Raw genomic sequence first — 20,689 nt, 5'->3', positions numbered from 1 at the left:
CAACAATCCATCATGTCAATGCAGGAATCAACTTCCTCAACAAGCCACCTAAAGTACAAGAAGTAAAATCAAGAATCAATAAATATGATACTATCAAACTGAAAACCTTCTTTATAGCAAAGGAAACAATCAAGAGCATAAAGAGAGCATCTATAGAATGGAAGAAAATCTTTGCCATCCTCAACTCAGATAAGGCATCAATTTCCAGGATATACAAAGAACTCAAAAAACTTAACACCAAAAAATGAAAGAACAAAACAAACAAATAAAAGATCCAATCAATAAATAGGCAAAGGAACTACACAGATACTTCACAGAAGAAGAAATACAAATGGTCAACAAACATATGAAAAAATGTGCAAAATCTCTAGTAATTAGAGAAATGCAAATTAAAACTACACTGAGATTTCATCTCACTCCTGTCAGAATGGCAATTATCAAGAACATAAGTAAAAATAAATGTTGGCAAAGATGTGGGGAAAAGGATATACTCATACATTGTTGGTGGGAACACAAATTGGTGCAACCACTCTGGAAAGTAATATGCAGATTCCTTAGAAAACTAGGAGTGGAACCACCATTTGACCCAGTTATTTCACTCCTTAGTATATATCCAAAGGAGTTAAAGTCAGCATACTATAGCGACAGCTACATCAATGTTTATAGCAGTTCAGTTCACAATAGCTAAGCTATGGAAACAACCTAGACGCCTATCAACAGATGAACAGCAAAAAATTGTGGTGTATGTACATAATGGAGTATTAGTCATAAAGAAGAATGACTTTATGACATTTGTCCACAAATGGATGAATGTGAAGACAATCATACTAAGTGCAATAAGCCATTCCCCCCAAATGAAAAGTTGAATGTTCTCTCTGATGTGTGGATGCTAAGACACAATGTAGGGGCAAGGTGGGAGGGAAAGAACAGAAGTTTAGTAGATAGTCAAAGGGTAATAAAGGGAAAGGAAGGGATATAAGAAGAGTAAAGTCAGTGGAATGAATCTGACATAATTTTCCTATGTACATATATGAATACACCACAGTGAATATTAACATTGTATACATCCACAAGCCTGGGATCCTAGTTAGATTAAGATATATGACATGCTTGTATAAATAAATCAAAATATATTCTACTGTCATGTATAACTAAAAAGAACACATAAAAAAACATAGATTAAAAAAAGAAAGAAAAATAGCTTACTAAAAAAAGAAAAACCAGCTATACTGTTGCAAAATTCTTACACTTATATAACATGTAAAGTGTTGAATTTAAGTATATTTGGTTTAAGTCAAAGATGTACATTAAAAAGAATACTAAGCAATAGTAGCAATGAAGCAAAAAAGATCTAGTAAGAAAAACAAAACAAAAATAAAAACAAAATCATCCAATTAACTGGAAAGAAGTCCAGAAAGCAGAAAAATAAAAAAATAGATAAGAAAAATAGAAATCAAATAGAAAAATTATAAACACAAATCTAACCATATGATAACTACATTATGTGAAAGTGGATAAAACCTTGATTAGAAGAAAGAGATTGTTCAACTGGCTAAAAGAAAACAAGATTTGAATATATGCTGCTCTTCAAGAAATACTTAAAAATGTAAAGGCATAGAGACTAAAAAAAGGATAAAAATGTCATATAATCAAGAAGCATAAGAGAGCTGCTAAGACTGTATCAAAGTTCAACTCATAAACTAAAATCAATCCTATCTGTATTATGAATCAAAAAGTAAAAGGAAAAACAACTGGGCTTTTAGAAAATAACGTGTGAATTTGCTCCTGATATCAAAGTATAAAAAGATTTTAAAATCAAAATGAGTTTGTGTGCCCACAAACACACACACCATATGCCATCAAAGAAAAGATTAATACATTTTGTTATGTTAGTGTAAAAAGGGTTTGCACCTACTTTGGTAGGTGCAAGGAGGGAGAAGATATTTAGCAACAGAGGAATTCCAAACAGTAAAAAGACACACTACTCAACAGAACAGAGAGAGAGAGAGAGAGAGAAACTGAACAGCAGAATCATGAAAAAAGATATCCAAATGATCAACAAATACAGGTTACTATTGTTAAATATGTTCATCCTCATTTCTAATTACACAAATACAAATTAAAACCAGAACTAGATATGATTCTACTTCAAGTAAATTTTAAAAATTGGAAATCCTTAAAATATCATATGCTGAGTGAAGAAATGAAGAAAATGGAAACAAGTATGGTGTTGCTGAGGGTACAGATTGGTAGAAACACTTTGGAAAAAGAAATGGGCAGCATCTACGGAGATCACATGTTTGCATGTGTTTGATTCATCAAGACTACCCCTGTGTCCATTCTCTAGACAAATTCTTGCATATTTGCATCAAGTTACATATACAAGAATGTTTCTAACTATATTGTCCTTTAAAAGTCTAAAACTGAAATTCTTGAAATGACAGTGTCCATCAACAAAAGGATGAATAAATTTTGGTATACATCTTCAATATAATATTACACAGCAATAAAAATTGTTGAACAAAAACAAGATATACAGAACAAGATAGCTAGCTCTTACAAACAAACTACTAAGTAAAAAAGGCAAAAATGACAAGACGATAACTATAATACAAATCCATTTTCAACATTAAAAATGATCAATAAAAAACACATTGTTTAGTGGCACCTACCATTAAAGTGAACTTTTCAGAATACTTATAAGCAGTAGCAAAGACTTATTTAAACAGTTATTTCTCAAAGACATTCTAAAATATTTAGAAGAAAAGAGAAGGGTTAGGTTAGTTAGCAATTTTTAGTGTAGACCCCCAAAGAATGAGTTCAGTTAATGGTGGTATTTTTTTTTTTTTTTTGACTGCTAGTCAGCTGAAAGCCAAATTGATGGTTGAGTAATTAGGATTAAGAACAAAACTTAATTTCACTCAAATTCATCAAAAAAATTGTTCAAGCACTTTCTTAGGAATGTTACTCTTGCTGGGTGCTATGGTGCATGTCTGTGATCCCAGGAACTGAGGAGGCTGAGACAGGAGAGTCATAAGTTCAAGACAAGCCTTGGCAACTAAGTAAGAGATTCTATTTCAAAATGAAAAAAAAAAAAAATTTTTTTTTTTAAAGGACTGTATGTGTAGCTGAGTGGTAGATCACCCCTGGGTGCAATCCCTAAGAGCACGAATTGGGGGGAAAATCAGTCTTATCCAAAAAAGTTGCACATTCCATCACACAGAAGGGTTCTATCCTAGACCAGATTTAAAAAACTCCTCTTTTGCAGTACATAGCGCACAAAACTAAGAGGATATGCAGGAAAGGAAACTGCAGGGCTGTGATTACCTAGCAGATAGAAGAGGGAGTGGGTGGTGTTGGAAGGAGGAGTTTCTAGGGCACTGTCCAAGTTCTCTTTCATAGTTGGTTATACCTGTGGCCTTCTTCTGTTTATTCACTAAACTATACATTTATCTGGGAGGTAATGTATGTATTCTATTTCTTGATTTGAAAAAAAAAAAAGGTTACAAAGTGCAGACAGAGTGATTAAGTGCTCTGCATTTTTCACACTCACGTGAAATATGTTACATTGGTGTAAAACTTGATAAGACAGAGTCTTAGGATAAAGCTGAGCTCTCTAGTCCTCTAAAAAGCTTTCACAAGCTTCTCCAGCCCACAGCAAATGCTGCTTCTTCTGTTCTCACAGAACACATTGTTTAGAAATCTCATCCACTGTGAACTGCCTCACAATCATTCCCATACTGTCAGTTAACCTCTCCCATTTACGTACTTTTTCTTCCAGCTCAAGGCTTGGCACACAGTATCTCCTTGATATATATTTATTGACAAAAAGCAGTACAAAGTCTCAGTGTGAGGCCCACATCAGAACACACCAAAACCATGTTTCAGTGTTTGTCATCATCATTTCTAAAACACTTTCTCCTGTCTAATCCTAATGTGGGACCTGAAGTCTCACATGCCTCTTCCTTTGTGAAATATGAACTTAATTCAGTGAACTGCTTTCCTAATGTGAATTCACTTTGCAGTTTTCATTTAAACCACAAAATTCAATCATTCTTTCATCAAATATTATTAAGTAGGTACCTCATGTGTATCACCATGCCAAGACATAATGATATAAGACATGCTGAGTTTTCTTTTTTTCCTCCCTGCCAAACACATTCTTTATTTATTGAAAGCCATTAACAAGGAAGAAATATACAACTTATTAATTAGCAAAAAGCTCTTCCCTTTGTAACATGATGTTTCAACCAAAGCATAAAAACACAATAACTATGACATTGCAGGGGGAAGTGCCAGACCAAGACACAAATTTTCAAAGGTGGTAGTTGTACACAATGATCACAAAACACCTCACTCACACCTGGGACTAGTAGGGCTTGTAGAGAAAGATTTCCTGAGAGAATTCTGAGCTTTCTCCTACTTTTTCCTCTAAAAATGAAGTGTGGGAGAAGTGCTAGCTTCAAAAACAGTCTAAAGAGAAGGACTTCAAGGATATTACCTGGACAATTTCTGAAGAGAATTTCTATAGGGAAAAATTCTTGTTGTTCCATGAGTCTCTCCCTTGGAAAAAGGGAAGTAAGTGCTTCCTTCTTAACACCAGTCAGACCACAGAGAGCACTCAGAGAATGGATCATTAATCTCCTTCTGTCAGACAGGAGCTGAGAGAACTGGATCTGACTCCTGCCTAAGAATTCCAAGAAGCAAGGACTGCCTTGAAGTTTTGGCGGCCAGAGAAAGGGAGAAGTTGCATTTGCTGTGCTTACTGAGGCAAAAATGAAGGAAGGAACCCCATGAGCTTGATATGGGGGATACACCATTAGGAATCAGAAATTCAGGTCTGGTCAAAAAGAGCTACTGGAAGAAACTGAAAACACACGTTCAGATTCCCAGGTGGCTTGTGAATTTGTCTCCCTGTTTTTGTCCTTGCCCCTTCAGTGTATACCAAAGAAGTCAAATATTTTGTTAAAACATGTCAGGTCAGGCACAGTGATGCACTCCTGTAATCCCAACTGAAGCAGAAGGATGGCAAATTTGAAGCCAGCCAGGGCAATTTGGCAAGATCCTGTCTCAAAATAAAAATTTCAAAAAGCATGAGGATATAGCTCAGAGAATGCTCCTGGGTTCAATCCCCACTACTGAAACAAAACAAAAAACAAACAAACAAACAAAAAACCCTTAAGTTCAATGATGCAATTCCTCTCCTGAGAACCTTCCAGTGACTTTCTATATCACATGAGGTAGAAACCAGACTTATTATGACCTACTAAACCCTACACAAAGGAACTCCATGGTAGCTCACCCTTCTATCTTCTTTTCTCTGTTCTTTGTACTCTGGGACACTGGCTTCCTTCTGCTTGTCAAATTCCTCAAGGCCTCTGCATGTGCAATTCCCTTGATGCCTCAGTCACCTTCTTCATAAGGCCTTCCTGATCCTCATTTAAAATATAAACCCTCCCCCTTTCAACAACCTTTCCTTTCATTTTTTTTCTCTTGTGCTCTAACCCTAATTCACGTGTATATTATTTGTGTATGTATTCTACTCATGCATGCATTATGTATATATGTATATTAAGTATCTATGTATACAGCAGATATCTAGAGTAGAATCATACCTATGAATAAGTCTGTGCATATATGTAGAGGTGAGTGTGTGTCCATATATATTAATGTATGTCTCCCACTATGGAAACATGATTTCCACAAAGATAGGAATTTTTGTTTGTTTTGTTCACTGCTGTATACTCAGGGCCTAAACTAGTGCCTGGCACAGAACAATCATTCAAATATTGGGGAAGTCAAAGGGGAAAAAACAGAAAATTCCAAAGAAGGTAGCCAGAAAATCCATATACACATTTTCTGGAAGCAATAGTTCTTGGAACTTTCACATGCCCAGTGCACAGATTTCATTCAGCATTGATTATGATCTATGCTTTTCCCTTTTGTTCCCCTTTTGTCTTCAGTGTTTAATAAAGAAATCCACAACTCCGTCAGTAGAACATCATAAATCATCCATATTACGCAGTCTGCTTAGGCAGCTCTGATAGGAACCTCCTGGGTTGGATGAGAACTCAAACAAGCCAGGAAACGATTCAATGGACATAAAAGCTGAGGAAAAAAATCCTAGGGCATGAATCATGTGAAATTTCAATTTCCCTGATCCTATGATAACTTTCACGGATTCTAAGCAGTGTTGAGAATGCATGTTATTTTTTGAACTCTAAAATTTCCTACAAATGTGTCCCTACCTTTAAAAATTCTGGTTCCAGAATTCCAGTGTTATAGGAGACAAAAGTTACCACGTGGTAAGAGAATGAAGAGTAGGAAGACTACAATGTTAATGTTGCCTTTTTACCTCCTCTTCTGCAGATTTCTATATTTCCTTTCAAGATAACCAAGAAATCTCAAGATTTAAGGAAAAAGGAGCAAAGAACAATAAGTGAACTGGAGAATATATGAATGGTATCTCAGATCCAAACTGCTTACAAATGCATAAATATACACACATGCATATACATGAATACATATAGAACACATGCTCACACACACATGAATAAGAATGTTCTGAGTGTTCCTTATTCCAATAGGTCACAGAGAACCATGGGTCTCAGGCTTTCAAAGGATTATGCCTTATTATACATTGGAGTTCATTTACTCTGTTATGTTCCGTTCTTAACCCATTTCTGCACAGTGAGGCCAGCAAAAAGTTGAAATTAAAAATGAAGGTAATATTAGTTTATCCAGAGTCCACTGTTCATATCTTTATCCATGCTGTTCCTTTTACCCATAAATTTCTTCATTCAGCTTCAGCCATGAAAATTTCATCTATCCTACAGATTTTACTTCTCCTTCAATATGTCTTCCATAACTGGCTTGGTTGAAGCTATCCCTCCACCCAGTTACCCCAGAAAAAACTCAGATTAAAAAAAATTCCTTCTGCATAAGTGCAGAGTCAAATACTCCTGAGTCAATGATTCACAAACTGTTCTCCAAAGAAAAAATACTTTATGATTTTTCAAAAAGTCAAAACCAAACCAAACAAACAAAAACAAAGCTGAGTTCCTGGTCTAACTGGGTTAGAAAAACCTATGCACTCTCTTCTTCCCTTGGAGATCAACAGAGTGTACTCGTATAGTAAAGCCCCTGAGAATTTTGCAGTGAAGAAATGTGATTAATTTGATTTAACTTAGTATTTCCCAAACTTATTTGACCAAAATTTCCAATTCACATAAATCAATAAACCTTTCTCAGAAAGCTACTCTTACATGGAATACAGTCTAGGAAATATGGATCTAATCAAACATCTTCAAGGGTAGAGATGATGCAATTGAGCTCTGAAGAAGTGAAATAACTGAATGAATCCACAAATTAGCTTGCTGAACAGCCAGCAGTACATAGCAAGCCTACTGTCTTCCAACCCAATGTTCTTCATAGGGGCATTATAATCAAATTATCTTATAGTAAGAAATTGTAGATTTGGAATTTCTGTTTTGTATCTCACCAAACTTATTAGACACTGTAAAATTTCTGGCAGTACTTTTAGAGAAATACATTGTAAGCACAAAATAAAGCCTTTCTTTAACCCAATAAAAACCCCTATATATAAAAAAATAGTGAAGTTAATTTTTACTGAAAACCACTGCTTGCCGCTGGAGCTGCTCCAAGCGGCTCCGCTTATGGAAAACCGCGGCTTCTTTGCCTGGCTAGCTCCAAGCGGCTCGGCGCTGCTTCTCCCCGCTTACGGCAGACCAGCGGGACAGAAGACACCTACACTTCAGAGGTTCATGAAGCAGCTTCCCCCTTTATTCAAATAACACCCTCAATATATAAGCAGTCTCATGCATAAGCAATTGTAACCAGATATGTCCATCCAATCCTGTTAAAGGTCAAGCGATCACTCGCTGGAGCATACATGTAAAGTATATCTGTCCACGCACTAGGCAGCTGAACTGATTATCATACAGCCAATTGTAAACGTGTCCTGCCATTCTCCAGGCATAATTAGGAGGCCGTTTACTCTCTGCCAGTCGCCATCTTTAGATGCACGCGGCATAACCCTGGACCCCGGGTTTCACCCGCCACAAATTTTTGTATAGATCACAAGACTCAGAATTCATACCAACAAACTGAATTTACATAAACTCAAAATCCCAGGATACCTTACAGACAAGATGGTTTAAAAAGACAAGTTCAGTATCATACAATGCAATAGAGACAAAGACTAAAACAAACTCTTTTCACAGTTTGCTATACTGTTTTTATTCCCTTATCACAGGTCTTTGACAAAAGCAAAAACAAAAGGAATATTTTTGTTGAATGAGATTTCAGCTATGGTTATCACTTATGGCAGATATTATTGAGGGCCCTTCAAGAGCTTCCCCTCTTGTTTTTCCTTCCTGATTAAGACAGAGTAGGCAGTCATGTGCTCAGAAAGGTAAGCTTCTGTCCTGTGTCCAAAAAGATAAACTATGATTAGTTTATTTTGATCATGCTAGCTGCATTTGCCAGTGAATTTAAAAGTGGAACTATGACCAATATATCAGGAAAGTATGTAGGCATTTCTGAAAAACATGTTTACCCCCAGTAAGAAGGAAGTGAATGGAGTAAGCCTGGTGTTTATACCTCCCTATAACTACGCAGTTGAAACGAAGGAGTGATATCTGGAACCACAGAAACCACCTTGACACTAAGGAATAAGCCTGGGGAAAAAAGCTAATAGGTTAAGGCTGAAAGAACAGTAGGATGGGAAGAGCTGGCCTGGGTCCTTGAGCACATTACTGAGGCACTGAATCAACTGTGGCATCTCCCAACTCCATGCTTATAATGTGAGACCTTGACAAGTCCACTCTGACTGATGCCATTTATAATCATGCTCCCCTTAGTCTCCTCACTCCAGTTCAAGACTGAGCTTCATCTTCCTTTCACTTAAAGAGTATCAAGATTTGTCCTACTATGCCACAGATCCATCTGATTTCTTTATCTTTTGGCTGAAATCTCTCTGTTGAAGTTCTGTGCCTTGCAGTTCTCTGGAACTATGTCAAAAGCAAGTCTTTTAACTTTTTCTCAGTTATTAACACCTTGTCAGTGTTCCTGTGCTTAGCTGTTCATCGCCATCAAACCTTCCTAGGGTTCTCTATGCTCACTTGATGCTGTTCGCTCTCTTCTCTCTTCCTTACATTCCTTCTGAACATGGCCTTTCCTCTTTGTTTCACTTTACCTTCACTAAAGAAACCAAGAAGTCCATTGTGTAACCCTAACGCAAATATGTAAACACTTAAGATCACACATCTGCATCAGGCATAGAGGTACACATCGGCAACTTCAGAAATGAGACAGGAAGCTTGCAAGTTTACAACAAGCTTAAGCAACTTAGTGAGACCCTGGTATTAAAATTTTAAAATAAGAAAAAATAAGAAACATAGGCTGGGGATGTAGTTCAGTGGAGCACCATTGGGTTCAAGCCCCAGTGCTGAAAAAGAAAAAAGAAATCATCATTTGCTACATACATCAATACTCACCACTTTTCTCCAGCCTCTCAGAATGGAGAACTCTCTCCTCAGATAAACTCCTTTTAGTAAGAACACTTCAGTGAAAGCAGCAAAGGCAAATTCACAGCTCAAACCTTCTACCCTGCCTTCTTAAGACTCCTTGGTGAAAAAGAGTGTTCCAAGATTTGCTTGTATCCACTGAAGTGCTGAATGGTATATTTATCTAATTAATTTACAAAAAAGTAGGTTAATTTATTAATTTATCTCAAGAAAAAGAAAAAGATCAGGAAGAGACATTTGATGAATTGAAAGATATTTGGTTAATTTGCCTAAGTAAAATAACACAGAATTAAGCTCTATGGATGCAAAGATATTTCAACAATGATTTCAGAACTGACTTGTTGAAAACAGAAGGACCTAATTTATAGACCCTCATATTTATGCAATGTTTTATGGCTTACAAATAGCCTTTACTCATCCAACATTCCTTGTGTGATATGTATGTATATATGCATATATATATATAAATATATGGATATATATTAAGATATATATATTTTTTAGGTATAACAAGTTTGTACAATGACTTTGTAAGCAATTTGATAGATGATCAGAAGTACTCATAAACACATATTTCAAGTATATGTTAAGCTGAAGTTTAAAAAAAACAGAAATAAACTGAAAATGTAGATGAAACTCTCCAGAACAGAACCCAATGTATTTTTAAGGCCAAATCTAGGACACTGGACACTGTTTATTTCTGAATGCTGTGTTGTAAAAAGGACACTGTCGAAACAATGTATCCAGACAAAGGAACCAAGACATGTCTGGAATTCATCTCAGTGACAAATGAGAAACTGGAACTATTTAGCCTATAAAAGAATAAATTTCAAGGACAACATCACAAATGTCTTTAAATTCAAAAGCTGTCCAATATAAAGGTGGTAGGATTCTTCCTATTGTGCTTCTGATGGCAGAACTAGTGCCAATGAGCAGAAACTGGAAAGTGAATCAACATAAGACCATAGAGAATTTCCCAATACCTACCTCTACTACTGTTCTCCAACCTTCTATGCTGCTCAGTACAATTAGGAAAGTTACTAAAAATTAAAGCTAACAATAGACAAAACTCCAAGGAAATTAAAAATATCTAAAGAGTGTTTGATACCCTCCCTTGGAAATGCTGTGAGAGGAATTCTTATATTGGCAAGAATTGGATAACCTCTAGAAACCCTTTCAGTTTATAGAGTTCCCATTGTCTCAATGACTTCATGTTTTGAGAACAGCCCAACAGTTGTTGATCAAGCCTAACTCAGTTTATTTAATAATCTATCTTATCTTTCAAAGTAGCAAGACAATTAAATACATAGTTTGCTGAAGTATGGATAGACAAGTAAAATCTAATCTATGGTGATTGGCATTGAGCATTGTCAGTATCTAGACCAATAACCAGTCACAGCACAGGAGCTCTGGTAAGTTTCTAGACGTTTTCACACATATTAGCTTTAGGGATTGAACACAGGGGTGCTCAACCACTGAGCCACATTCCTAGCCCATATTTTATGTTTTGTGTTGACACAGGGTCTCACTAAGTTGCTTAGGACCTCCTTAAACTGCTGAGGCCAACTTTGAACTTGTGATCCTCTTGCCTCAGCCTGATGAGTCATGGGATTAAGGTATGCACCACCACACCTGGCACACTAGCTTTTTTGAACTCTCAGCAACAACCCAGTGAGGCAGGTTAGGCATTTGGTATGCCTATTTTACACATCTTGCTTTGTTTACCTCTTCCAAGAATGCTATTCAATTTAACAATTATGGCTTTAAGTTTCAACAGAGGTCATCAAAAAAACTCAATCACAATAACATCTTAAGTAAAACCATGATTGAAACTGTCACTGTCTATGATGTCCCATACAAGGAAAGCATGATAAATTCCTCAATGCCAGGAAAAAATTTGCTTTGCCATACTCATCTGTCTGTTCTGTCCTCTCCCTCCCTCCTTCCCTTCATTTTCCCTCCTGAACAAGATAATGGGAACTTTATAAACAAATGTAGTTTGTTTGTGGGATAGCTGGGTCAAATGGTGGTCCCATTCCAATTTTTCTGAGGAATCTCCATATTGCTTTCCAGAGTGGCTGCACCATTTGCAATTCCACCAGTAATGGATGAGTGTGCCTTTTTCCTCACATCCCTGCCAACACCTATTGTTGCTTATGTTCTTGATAAATTGTCATTTTAATTGGAGTGAGATAAAATCTTAGGGTAGTTTGTTTTGTATTCTCTAATTACTAGAGATATTGAACATTTTTTTCATATTTATGTTGATTGGTTGTATATCTTCTTCTGTGAAATGTCTGTTCAGTTCCTTAGCCCATTTATAGATTGAGTTCTTTGTATTTTTGGTGTTAGTTTTTTGAGTTCTTTATAAATCCTGGAGCTAAGTTCTTTCTCTGAAGTACACGTGGAAAAGATTTTCTACCACTCTGTAGGCTCTCTCTTCATGTTATTGATTGCTTCTTTTGCTGAGAACAAGCTATTTAGTTTGAATTCATCACATTTATTGATTCTTGCTTTTATTTCTTGTGCTCTGGGAGTCTTGTTAAGGAAGTCTGGTCCTAAACCAACATCATGAAGATTTGGACCTACTTTTTCTTCTATTAGGTGCAGGGTATCAGGTCTAATTCCTAGGTCCTTGATCCATTTTCAGTTGAGTTTTGTGCAGGATGAGAGAAAGGGGTTTAATATCATTTTACTGCATATGGATTTCCAGTTTTGCCAGTACCATTTGTTGAAGAAGATATCTTTTCTCCATTGTATGTTTTTGGCACTTTTGTCTGATATGAAATAACTGTATTTATGGGGGTTTGTCTTTGTGTCCTCTATTCTATACCATTTTTCTACCTGTGTGTTTTGTTGCCAATATCATGCCATTTTTGTTAGTGTTGCTCTGTAGTATAGTTTAAGATCTGGTATTGTGATGCCTCCTGCTTCACTCTTCTTGCTAAGTATTGCTTTGGCTATTCTGGGTCTCATTTTTCCAAATGAACTTCATGATTGCTTTCTCTATTTCTATGAGGAAAGATGTTGGGGTTTTAACTGGAAATGCATTGAATCTGTTTAGCACTTTTGGAAGTATGGACATATTGACAATATTCATTCTACCTATCCAAGAACATGGGAGATCTTTCCATCTTCTACGGTTTTCTTTAATTTATTTCTTTAGTGTTCTGTAGTTTTCATGGTAGATGTTTTTCACCTCTTTTGTTAGACTGATTCCAAAGGGTGTTTTTTTTTTTTTTTTTTTTTTTTTTTTTTTGAGACTACTATGAATGGGGTAGTTTTCCTAATTTCTTTTTCAGAGGATTCATCACTTATGAATAGAAATACATTAGATTTATGAGTGTTAATTTATATCCTGTTACTTTGCTGAATTCATTTATTAGTTCTAGAAGTTTTCTGGTGGAAATTTTTTAATTCCTCTAAATATGGTATCATGTCATCATCAAATAGTGATAGTTTGAGTTCTTATTTTCCTATTTGTATCCCTTTAATTTCTTTCATCTGTCTAATTGCTCTGACCAGAGTTTCAAGGACTGTTGAAAAAAAGTGGTGAGGGCTGGGGCTGTAGCTCAGAGGTAGAGTACTTGCCTGGCATGTGCAAGGCATTGGGTCTGATCCTCAGCACCACATATGAATTAATTAAAAAATTGTTTAAAAGATCTATCAACAACTAAAATAAAAAAAAAAAAAGAAGTGGTAAAAGAGGGCAGCCTTGTCTTGTTCCAGATTTTAGAAGGAATGTTTTCAATACAAAAATAATTTTTAAAAAAGCAAGAAACACAATAAGATCCAAACCTGGAAAACAGAGACAACAGAAAACACTGGAAAGCGAGTACAGGCCAAGAGAAGGAGTCAGCCTGTTACTCATCAGTAATGTGGAGACAAAGGTACCACTGTCCAACTCTGCCAACAAAAGAAATAGAGTCGTCTTAAAAAGCTGAGAAGAAGGCACAAATTGAGACCAAGAGAAGTAATTAAAAGTTTATCACTAACCTGAACACCATCAAACCCCACTGATAAAAGCAAGTGTTCACTTTTATTGAGCCATATTCTAGCCGTTTATCTTTCAAAGAAACACATTAACTTGGTTGTATATGAAGAATTACAACTTCAGCAGAGCCTTTGGGAATAACATTGAAGAACGTTTAGTGTCCCAGTCCAGAGAAACTGTCCTCCAGCTCCTCTGTCAGATCCTCTAACAGGAAATCGTTTAAGCAATGTTTTAGCTCTACCGCTGACATCTCCCTATAAACTAATGTGATGTTTGGCATGGAAGGCTGTTTATTTAGGTGTGTGAAAGTTCTGGCTGTTAACTAGGGGGAAAAGTTATTTCTTTACCTCCCTTCAGAGACTATCCAAGTACTTATTTGACAGAGTGAACGCCCACTGCATACAAAAGAAGGGTTGGGACAGACTCCTGCAAAACTTAAATGGTGACTTGTCTGTTGACACTTCCCTCTCACATTTTTTTGCTATACGCCCCTTTCCCTACCACCAGTTGTCCTCCTGAAAAATCCAGGTATCTTACCCTGAGTTTGTCAGTATTTCGCTGTCATCTAATGACCTCTTTGACAGGTAATTTTTCTCTTTCTCCCATCCTTTCAAGTAAAGTTAAGCCCATAAGTATGCCCAGGAACATTTAAATTTTCGTTGATGCCTCATTAAGAATGTTGAAAAGTCTTCAGATCATAAAGGAATCAAACTCAACTGATTAGACTATGAGGTTCTAAAATGAATCTGAAGGGAATGTTTATAGGCTATGGAAGTTTAGTCACTCCACAGACCTCACTACCAGCTACACCTGTAATCAAAGCTGACCTAGGAGGAGATGGACTTTTCCCCAGAAGCATCTAGGAGAGGGAAGTTATAAGATAAATGCTATCTATATAACTGTACTATCTATAGGGTGGGTAGATGAATAGTTAGATAGCTAGATAGGGTGTGTGTGTGTGTGTGTGTGTGTGTGTGTGCGTGTGAATGCACACATGTGTTTCATGTACACCCAGGCCCAGTAAGTTCTCTTAAAATATTAAGAATATTTATTTGGGGTTTTCTTAAGTTCAAAATTGCAGTTGTTTTCAAGTTAACATGAATAAAATTTACTTTTTTTCTGTACAGTTTCATGTTTTAACACATGTAGAGATTCATGACACACCATAACAATTAGGACACAGGGCAGTTCCATCTAAGGAGAGATATTTTGAAGGTAACACAATCTTTGTAAATGTTTCTATAATCACATTTTGGCTGGCTACAGAGTCATTCTACCTCATTAATTAAGACTGTTTTCTGCAGTAATATCTCATTTCTGATAAGAATCTTCCAGGCAGCCAGGTGACCTCTACAGAGCAGTTTCTCAGATCCCATAAATCCAGTTCTCTAACATGAGTTCACAGAAACAGCAAGTCCTTTACTCTAGGCTGTCCTGAAAAGTGTAGGATACCCCGTAAGTCACAGGCCTAATGTCCCATTAGGACAACATTAACTAATGTCAGCATTAAGTTCAAATCATTCAAGTCCCGCAAAGAATATATATCAAGGTGAAGAGAGAATAGATGACATGGAGAACTGGGAAGAATGAGAGCAAAGCCGAAATATGAACAAGACAGCATATCAAGCATTTAGATGGATGAACAGGGGAAAAAAAGATACAAATTCAAATTCATTCATATTTAACTATCACAAGAAGCTGACTTCAGGTTTTTTTTAAAGCCTTAAAAGTAAATGATCCTTAAAGTAGAGAATCTCAGACCAGAATATCTGTGGAATGGAAGAATAAGGTCTATAATTCAGAGACTTACAATTGTCAATATCTCTACTCTACTCCCCTCCCTCCTTAAAACCAGCAATAAGAAACACATTAAAGAGGTGTTTAGACTGTCAGGAAATGTGATTGATTTTTAAAAACTGCTGTAAAAGCCTTCTACACCCTGGAACAAATGTAAATACTTCCTTATTACCAAGTCTGGGTGAAACCCTTGCATTCATTTAACATCCATCAAGGGAGAGCCTTGTCTCTACATGGAGACAGGGTAAGCAATCTGTCTTCAAAACAGTTTTTGGCCTTTCCATGCACCCTATTCCCTCCAGAACCCACTGGAATCTCATTGAAGACTGGAAAGCCTCACAGTGCAAAATTAACAAAAATGGTCTATTTATGGGACCAAAATGGAATGAAGAAACACAAAAGCCTGGAGGTAAACGAGCACCTGAGACATTATTACAATCAGTACTCAAAGCTTTTTTTGTATGACAATCAGAAATCAATGAAGTGTTTGGAAAAAAAACATAAAAGCCTGAATTACATGAAACTGAGCATTGTGTGGTGGAAACAAAGCTGGATAGAAGTAATCAGTCCTTAATAAATGGGGCTACATTTAGGTGCTGGTTTTCCATTCATCAAACTGACTAAGTGAAGCACCATCAGGATAGAAAGGATCATTTTTACTGAACTAGGAAAAGGAAGGCAGGACTTGGAGCCACATGCAGAACTGAGGATCAGGTGTCTTTTGATTTAGTGTTGTTTGCAGACGGTAAAGTGATTACCATTAAGTGGTTACATGATTGTTCATGTAAGGTGAAAGGTCACACTTCAGCCAGCAAGTTTACTAGTAATAGAATTGTCAAGAAAATGCCATTTTTTCTTATGTGGGACAAAAAGCCAGATGTAAGTATAAATAGTTGTATAATATGAATCATGAACTGAGATTTTACATTATGTAACTTTATATTATTTGGATCCTCCAAGTCCATCAAATAACTGATCACTTTTGAAGAACATAGTTCAGTATAAATGGATTAGTGATTTAAGCAACATTTCCCAAGGCCTTTTGCAGACATTAAAGTTATTATTTCCAGTTCATGTTACAGTTTGCAGTTAGTTCAATGACAATTTTCTTTTTATTCCTTTGAGATCTTGCATTAAATTGCATGGAAGGAAAATCGAAGGAGGGGTTGTATTGTCTTGCTGCAGTTTGGATTATTACTTTGCTGTTGGAAAGGAAACTGGATAAAAAGAAGCTTTTACCTGAAGTTTTCTGGGGCAGGAAAAATTTATGAAAATTGTACCTTGTGAGGCTTTTCTATGGGAGAAATGTGAGTTCTGAGGGGGAGGGAACCCTCTAAGAATAGTTGTGCCCTGTGATCTGATTGATTGTTAGGATTTAGGTTTACTTTCAAAATGTAATAGCTGGAATGTGTTCAATCAGAGGCTATTGTTGATCTTCTATACCATTTATTGACACTTGATCAGGACTTTTGCTACCTCAGTTTCACTTGGGAAAAGAAAAAAGAAAATCATTAAGCATCAGGTCTGGAGTAGTTTCATAAGGTAAAGAAGTAAAAGTATCCTAAGGGTCAAGAAAAGGGTATGTTTGCTCTATTAATTCTCTAGCAATAAGAGGTAGATATTTCATTATCTGTGTGGACAAATAAAGAGAAATACCAAGACTATTGCTATTCTTAATGCCTTCTGTAATGCTCAAATCTGCCTCCCCAACTGGCCAGTGAAGAGGGTTTTTAAGGGCCTTTGGGAGTTGGTGGGTCTGATAGTGTGTTGGGTTTTGATTGGATACAGTTGTTTTCTTGGTTTTTCTTTTTTTAGTACTATGTTGTAATTTTATGGTCAGCACTGCTCTTGGTTTTAGTCCATGAAACTTCTGGTACTAAATCTAAGGTTCTGTTGGTCTGGAGTTAGTTCCATCCATCTCAGGGTCAACCTTATATCAAATTTTAAGGCACATCACAGAACCCCCTGTTGTCTAAAAAACAGCTGATCGAATAGTTATAAATTATGATGTTATTTGTGAAATGCCTAGAAGTACAGAAAGGAGCTGAGCTCCATTCTCATTTGGATATCTTAAAGGGACTGGGAGTATAGCGGCTCAATAGAATCAGAGAAGTAAAAAAGTACAAACGGGAGGTCAGAGGTAGGCGCTGAGCCCACCACCCTACCCCAAGGTCGGTCCTCCTGGAGCCTGTCCCCCACACCGAGGTCGAAGGTCACAAAGCCTGCCCCCCAACACTGAGGTTGGACTTCGGCACCGAGCCCGCTCCCCCAACCCAAGGTCAGTAGCTGCGAAGCCTGCCCCCTCACCCAGCAGTAGGACTTCGCGGAGCCTGCCCCCCACACCACGGTCAGTGGTTGCTGTGCAAGCCTGCCCACACTGAGGTCAGAGGCATCGCTGGGCCCACACCACACACTGAGGTCGGTCTGGTGCTGAGCCTGTCTGTCCCCCTACTGCTGAGGGACTCTGTGCCTGCCTCTGTGCTGACTCAGGATACCCTTTATGGGCTCCCCAACTTCTTTGGAGGCTGGTATAGGCATTTTGAATTATTCTTGAGGGCATGGCCATCATCATTGGAAGGTCAGCTCCCGTGCTGAGACACCTACACGAGACTGGAGGCCCTTTGACAGGTACCCCTGTTTACTCACTTATATCCTTTCCCTATCCTCTTGTTCACAACTAGAAATATTACAAATAGTAATTGAACTAATCCTGTTTTAAAATGTTAAAGTCTTTATAGGGGCTATATGGTTCAGGGCTGCATTTTCTCTGTATTGGGTGCTACTGGTATTGATCTCCCCTTCAAAGGAGAGGTAGTGGAAAGCTGCAGGGTCATAATATGCCTGCAGGGGGCAAACTTCAGTATCTCTGATCTTCACTGCTAGAGGGGAATATACAGAAACAATATGAAAAAACAGGGGAAGAAAGTGTCTCTAACAAACCAAGATGCTATTGTGATAGACTCCAATGAGAGCGTGGCAGTAGAAATGACAGAAAAAGAGTTTAGAATATGCATGATTAAAATGATCCATGAAGCAAAAGATGAGATAAGAGAGCAAATGCAGGCAATGAAAGACCATTACAGTAGACAGTTAAAAGAGAAAATGCAAGAAGCAAAAGAACACTTCAATAAAGAGATTGAGATTCTGAAAAAAAAAAGAAACAACAGAAATACTTGAAATGAAAGAAATGATAAACCAAATTAAAAACTCAATAGAAAGCATCACCAACAGAATAGACCTCATGGAAGACAGAATCTCAGACAATGAAGACAAAATATTCAATCTAGAAAATAAAGTTCAACAAACTGAGAAGATGTTAAGAAGTCATGAATGGAACCTCCAAGAATTATGGGATATCATGAAAAGACTGAATTTAAGGATTATTGGGATTGAGGAAGGCACAGAGATACAAACCAAAGGCATGAAAAACCTGTTCAATGAAATAATATCAGAAAATTTCCCAAACCTGAAAAATGAAATGGAAAATCAAATATAAGAGGCTTACAGACACCAGGTGCACACAAAACTACAACAGATCCACACTAAGGCACATTATAATGAAAATACCTCACATTCAAAATAAAGATAGGAGGCAGTTGCCAGAGGAGAAGTGGCGTGGCGAGCTGTTTGGACTCAGAGAGACTGCTTCTGAACACAAGGGCCTGCCCTGAGGATGAGGATGAGGAGGAGGAGCGCGGCAGGTCGTTTGGACTCGCAGTGACTGCATTGGAGCTCCAGGCGGCTGCTCAGAGGAGGAGGCGAATGGTGAGTTGTTTGGACTCAAAGCGACCGCTCCTGAACACCGGGGGACTGACTGGAGGAGAAGCGCGGTGGGTCGCGTGGTCTCGAGTGGCCGCACCAGAGCTCCAGGAGGCTGCCTAGAGGAGGCATGCAGTGGGTCACGTGGATTCAGAGCAACTCAAAGCGACTCACAGTGACCGCTCCTGAACACCCAGGGGGTTACCTGGAGGAAGAGGAGGAATGGGGCAGATCACTTGGACTCGGAGTGACTGCCCAGGGCTACGGGTGGTCGGTGGGAGGAGGAGGCACGCAGTGAGTTGCTTGGACTCCTAGTGACCGCACCGGAACACCGGGCAGCTGTCTGGAGGAAGAGGCCTGTGGCGGGTCTCTGGGACTCAGAGCGATTGTACAGGGCTCCAGGTGGCTGCTCACAGGAGGAGCTGCATAGCCAGGTGATTAAGTGCAGAACAAGGTCCCAGGACCTAGGAGGCTTCTTGGTGGAAGAGCCGCACAGAGACACGCTTAGGGGCAGAGCAAAGATTCCTGGACTGCGGGCAGATTCTCTGAGGAGAGGCAGCCTAAGGAGATTCATCTGCAAAGGGTGAGGCTCCCAGGCACAGGAGGTAGGGCCGGGCCCCTGGAAACTTTGCAGAGGAAGGCAGCCCAGCCCAGGAGGTAGCTGTAAATTGAGGGGAACCTCTAGGAGGGGAACTGACCAGCAAGACCTCCCCACCTTGTGAGTTTTCCCTGCTGGGTGAGGTTTCCCCACAAGGATGGTAAAACCAGAGACACAGGCCCAAACAGGCCTTGCCTCAGCCCACAGCCTAGTTCCCCTTTGGATGACCATTGGTCAACAAGTGGAGGCACCTCTGCCCACTAGCAGGTAATATACCCCACCTGAAGGCCACCACTCCTAGAGAGGCAGCTTCCTTGTGGAGCACCGCATTGTCAACTTCCTCCAAGACTTCAGCCTACTGAAGGCTAAGAGGGGATATATAGAAATCTTCAGGGACATTGTAAATCGGTGGAGGAAATCTGCAATATCTCAGTGGTCCACTGATACCTGAACAATATGAGAAAACAAGGAAAGAAAATGCCGCAAACAAATCTAGATGTTACATCAATAAAAACCCAATGACAGCATGGCAGAAGAAATGACAGAAAAGGAGTTCAGAATGTACATAAATAAAATGATCAGGGAAGAAAACGATGAGATGAAAGAGCAAATGCAGGCATTGAATGATCGCACCAATCGACAGTTAAAAGAGCAAATACAGGAAGCAAAAGATCATTTCAATAAAGAGTTAGAGATATTGAAAAAAAAACCAAACAGAAATCCTTGACATGAAGGAAACAATAAACCAAATTAAGAACTCCATAGAAAGCATATCCAGTAGGATAGAACACCTGGAAGACAGAACCTCAGACATTGAAGACAAAATATTTAACCTTGAAAACAAAGTTGAACAAACAGAGAAGATGGTAAGAAATCATGAACAGAATCTACAAGAACTATGGGATATCATGAAAAGGCCAAATTTAAGAATTACTGGAATTGAGGAAGGCTTAGAGAAACAAACCAAAGGAATGAACAATCTAGTCAATGAAA

Source organism: Sciurus vulgaris, assembly GCF_902686455.1.
Source record: "Sciurus vulgaris genome assembly, chromosome: 6".
Classification (NCBI taxonomy): Eukaryota; Metazoa; Chordata; class Mammalia; order Rodentia; family Sciuridae; genus Sciurus; species Sciurus vulgaris.
The sequence above is the reverse complement of the archived record's forward strand: the minus strand, read 5'-3'. Positions refer to the sequence as shown.